Raw genomic sequence first — 6000 nt, forward strand, 5'->3', positions numbered from 1 at the left:
GCACATGTGCAATGCACGGCAATCTCTATTTTTTAGAATTCTGTAATCTGACTCACGCTGCAAAAAATCCATTGATGAAGACAAAGCATACACAAAGATGCATACACCAGGAATCTACAGAGAGATACATTCCATTCCATTATGGGGGGGAAAAAAATCTAAAAACTGCACATACTAGGGAAAGTGCATACAAAAATAAGCATATTAGGGGAAATGTGCAAAAATGCATACAGACTCAATTTTATAAATAGTTTTCCCCCATTCACTGTTATTTTGGTATCCACCTCCTATCGTTGCCATTTCATAATCCCATCACTTCAGGTTTCCCTTACAGTTGGAGACAAGTAAAGTTGATAAGGCTTACTACATTATTCATATTTGCCCTCACAATGCTTAACTGAAACCAGGGCTAGTATACCATTAATTTTTTTATCCCATTGAAAAGATCTATTGTTATCAATTTAAACTGTATATATTATTATCACTATTGGGTTATATACATCTTTCCTCCACAGTATTACTTTCACTTTTGTTTTATGACATTTTAAATGTGTTGTTATATATTTATTGCTACATGCCTCAGTGCTACATTTAGTAGAATATGAATTATGTTAACAAACAAATCAATAAGAAAAACTGGAAATAAACACTGATGAGGCTGACTTTGCTTGTTAGTACATTTTGGCTAAGATTTGTTACTTTAGCAGAAAGTTTCCTACCAAAACAGAAACTTTCTTTCACCAACTATAACTGTTGTTTAAAATGGCTGTTAAATTAGTTTAACCCTGGACATTCCACAGATCTATAAACGTCACTTGCTTACTTTCCAACGAACCTCACAACCTCTGAGGATGCCTGCCATAGATGTGGGTGAAACATCAGGAGAGAATGCTTCTGGAACATAGCCATACAGCCCGGAAAACTCACAGCAACCCAGTGATTCCAGCCATGAAAGCCTTTGACAACACATAGTTTACTAAGATCATAAAACCTTTCCATCTGAAAATAAAAAACTATACTGATGACTGGAGTTTGTTTATTTTTTGAAAATATTCAAGTGCAACTGGGTTTTATACAATGACTACATTACAATGAAATGTCAGCAAAATTTGTTCAAGCAATTGATACTGCAATATATTACATATAGAGGAAGGTTCATATGGAACTAAAATGAAAAGCAGGGATTTAGAAATGCTGAATAGCAATAGAAAATTAAGGTTGTAAATCAGTGCACACTTGTAAATCCCATTAATATTTCACGTCATGGATTCTTTAGATACGATACTACAAATAAGACCATAACACAGACATAAATCCCATTATTAGTCCTAATTACAGTACATTACATCAATGGTAACCTCACTTGGTAAGTTAGTGCTTGTGTTAGTCCCATTAATACAGTGGATCTACACCCATTGAACTTATTTGTGAGTAGACACATATAAGCAGTACCTGAGTTACAAACATCCAACTTCCAAACGACTCATAATTAAGAATGGGGATAAGACAAAAGGAAGTGAGAGAATCTACCCTGAAATTCACTCCTGAAAGAGTTATTATGGGGAAAAGGTGTCTCCACTGAAGCTTTATCAGCAATCTTTGTTTCCACAACAAGCCATTTTTTTCAAAATCCAATTAACACAGGATCAGAAAGTACTGTGAAATCTTCTGAACAGAGGCACAGACAGCAAAACAAACACAACAGAGGTGTTAACCCTTCCCTATGCTAGCTAAAGCTGGTGTGTGTGTGTGTGTGTGTGTGTGTGTGTGTGTGTGTGACTTGAGAGAATTGGCCATTTGCAGGGACATTGCCCAGGGAACACCTGGATGTTTTGCCATCCTATGGGAGGCTTCTGTCATGACCCCACATGAGAAACTGGAGCTGACAGATGGGAGCTCAATCTGTTCCCCGGATTTGAACTGCTGACCTTTTGGTCAGCAGTCCTACAGGTACAAGGGTTTAACAACCCATTGTGCCACTAGGTGCTCCCAATGGTGCGATGGGTTAAACTCTTGTGCCAGCAGGACTACTGACCAATAGGTCAGTGGTTCGAATCCGGGGAGAGCAGGTTGAGCTCCCTCCGTCAGCTCCAGCTCTCCATGCGGGGACATGAGAGAAGCCTCCCACAAGGATGGTAAATATTCGGGTGTCCCCTGGGCAATGTCCTTGCAGACGGCCAATTCTCTCACACCAGAAGCGACTAGCAGTTTCTCAAGTTGCTTCTGATACACACACACAAACTGGGGGCTCCTATGTTTGGCTAGAGTTACACTTTAAAAATGTCCTTGTTCCAACTTACAAACAAGTTATGCTTAAGAGCAAACCTACAGAACCAATCTTGTTCGTAACTTGGGGACTGTATATGTTCCACAGCAAAAGTACCATAACCCGACTAACAACTGCAACTTTTTTCCTGAATCAACACATATAGCTTGATAGTGCTTCAATGTACAATACATGTACTTGTTTTCAAAATTGGTAACATAACTTTAAATGTAAGCACTTCCAAGGGAGCATATAAGAGATAACATAATAAAACTAGATGAACAACAACAATGAAAAAAAATCTAAGCCATTAATATTAGTCTAAAACCCAAGAGTGGAAGAAACCCAATCATTTTTGCAAATGTATAAACAAGGCACAAATTTTAAAATGCCAGAGTACTACTATTTCATATTTCAATTTAATGGATTCAGTAGCTATGGTATGAACATGATCATAACATAGATCTAAATCTAAGTCTTACAAATAGGGTATATTCACTGAATCAATGGGATTTATATAAAAGTTGATTTACCAAGTTGCTAATAGTTCAACAGAGAAAAGCAACTTTCATGTAAATCCGACTGATCTGGTAGATCTACTCCCCTTAGATTAACCATGGGATTCAGCATATAGCTTCCAAACATTTTGAAGCTTATGGCATTTCGCATCACAATCAAAGATCAATTTCTAAACTGCACCACAAATCCAAATATTGAATCTGGATGTATGAGTTGTGGTTGCTTTGTTTCCAACCAACCTTTGTTGCCTTCCCCTAAAGGCAGACATGAGAGAATAAAATTTATTTTCCTTCTGTGAAAGAATGTCACTCACTCCTTGTGTTCTGCTATCCGCATTGGTGTTACAAAAATAAGCGCAGGCCAAGCTGGGTTTGCTCCTCATCAGTTGGCGATACTTATTTATTTATTGAAGGGGCTTTTTTTTGCAGTTCCAGCCTGAAATGCTCCCAAATTGCCCCCCTCCTCTTCGACCAGCCCCACTACATGGGTTCCTTTCCCCCCAGCTGTCCAAAAAGTTTTGAAAGTGAAGTGACTGGTTTGAGTTAATCTCCCCTGTTGTTTTTATGAGGCTCTCCCGCCTCTCCTCCCCCGGGGGCCCGTTAAGGATCAAAGGTTAATTAATGCAGAGCAGACCGTGACCATAGTTATTCTGACCCCACAGGGCCAGGTGGTCCCAGAGCCCCGATATACAAGATGCGATGAAAGGGTGACACAGCCCTGGAATCTGCAAGATTATGAGGCATGGCGGGTGGGAAGGCAAAGTGGAGAATGGAGCAAGAGAGAGGGGGAAACCCTTTGGGGAATTGACCCCTCTGGGTCAGCTGGGGGGGGGGGGGCAAATGTGGGGATGAGAGAAAAGTGAAAGCCAGACTCCCATCTGAAACAACACATAGACCTTGGGAGTAACAAGTCACAACAACACAGTTATCTAGCTGGGCTACTTTTGTAATGAGGCTGGATCCACACTGACCATTTAATATAGTTAGAAGCTAGCTTTAAACTACTGGAGCCAGACAACAAATGCCCATGAAAGCACACAAACAAAATCCTTAATGTGCATCAGTGCTCCGTGATTTGTGTATTCACCATCCTTGTTTCAAACTGTTTCCAGGATTTCCACTTTCTTCAATACTGATTTGAAACTGCATTAAATGGATGGTGCAAAGGACTGAGGATGTATAAGAAAAGTAATCTCAGCTCAAAAGTGATTACAACACTGATATATGGGATAATTGTCTCTTGCTAGTTTTCTAAGCATTTTCATAGGACTTCGTGGTTTTTTTTAATTAGTATTCCTTATTTTTAAAATGGTACTTTCTTTCCTTTAAAAAGTGACATTAAGTTACAAGAAAGCAATGAGTGCTTGCAATATAAGCACTAGTGTGAATAATATCAGCATCAGGCTACTTCTTAAGCAAATATAGTATAGGTAGAACATCCCTTATCCAGAATTCCGGAATCTGAAATATACACAGAATGGGACTGGACTAGATGGTCCTTGTGGTGTCTTCCAATTCTATGATTCTATGACCGTGAGTCCAAAATCTGAGGGGGAAAGTTCAAAACATTTCTGATCCCAAGCATTTCATGTTAAGAGATGCTCAACCTGTAATTAATTACTTTTTAAAAAGCAATTTTCTATGTTTTGGGGGAATTAAGGTATTTGAACAACAATCCCCAGAATCCCCTGCCTGGATTTGGGAAGTTGAAGTCCAAATGCAGAATTGTTCCTGAGTTCTGTAATCATGTCAGAATCAGATCAGTACAATCAGCACCTTCTTTATAAATATTGCCTATTTGAGAACAGCATGCAGGGGGTGTCTTCCAAAAACTCAGCTATCTATTATTACAGTTGAGTGAATTCATGTTAGCAAAACTTGGATTGGAAAGGGGGAAAGCAAATTTACCGTAACTGATAAATGTCCCAGGTTACTGATCCATCACAGCCTAAAATTCTTCTAGTCCCCGTGGAGATTATTCCAGTTTCACCACTCCTACAGAGTTCTGCTTTAAAACTGAAATTATTTCTTCCAGAACACTCACAAGGTCTTTGCCTGCTGAGTTTTCTGGCTTGCTTCTAAAAGAAACAGAACCAAATAATAATTCCATTTATTGTTCAGTTTTAGATTTCATGAAACGACACTCCCTCAGAGTTCTGCTTTTAAAATAAAATTATTTATTCCTACACCCTCACAAGGTCTTTGCCTGCTGAGCTTTCTGGCTTGCTTCTAAAAGAAACAGATCCAAACAATAATTCCATTTATTGTTCAGTTTTAGATTTACTGAAAAGACACAACTGGGCAAGTATTTCCTTGGAAAGAGAGTGGCATTGCTGTAGACCTTGACATCTCCATTGTTCAGAAGGTCTGCTTATAAACAAACTTGGTTTTTATATTCTCATGTTTTCATTCTGAAGCATCTGGTCAACAATTCCCTTCAAGGCTTAGTTCAGAGTTATTACCTATGAAACCCTATGTACCTAAATATTTCATAGAGCATTTTTTGTATAAATCCTCTTTCTTCATTTATCTTTTGATGACGCTTTAGAGCTCACCTAAACCGAATTCTCTAGAAACTAAGATGACTAAATTGAGACTGTTGAACGTTGGCCACTTCATGGGAAGACATTACTCAGTAGTAAAGAAAATAATGCTTGGAAAGATGGAGGGCAGTAGGAAAAGAGGAATACTATATTCCAGGCAGATAGATTCAGTCCTGAGTCTATAAGACCTGAGCTTTTGAGGATAGGCTGACTTGCAAGTCTCTTGTTTATAAGGTAACCATCAATCAAAGCTGAATTGAAAGTATCTGACAACAACAATGGTTAAATAGGTCTGTTATCCAACAAAAAACCAATAAACCAACAATAAATGCTGTTTTATTTCATGCCAATACCTTTGGTGGTTTACAGTAGAATAATAATAATAATAATAATAATAATAATAATAATAATTTCTTTTTATATTCCGCTCTATCTCCCCAAAGGGACACAGGGCAGATTCCAAGCATAAAAGGGAAACATTCAATGCCCAAACACAACAACAATACATCCATACTAATAAAATTTAAACAACCCAACATATACACTTGAATTATAACTTAACAACTAAAATTAAATTAAAAGAACACAGTCTGTTATAATAGACATAAGACAAAACATGAAACATTGAATGGAAACAATAATTTCGCTTATCCAAAATAAACAGGCCAGCAGA

This window comes from Anolis sagrei, chromosome 6, assembly GCF_037176765.1.
Source record: "Anolis sagrei isolate rAnoSag1 chromosome 6, rAnoSag1.mat, whole genome shotgun sequence".
In the NCBI taxonomy this organism is placed as follows: Eukaryota; Metazoa; Chordata; class Lepidosauria; order Squamata; family Dactyloidae; genus Anolis; species Anolis sagrei.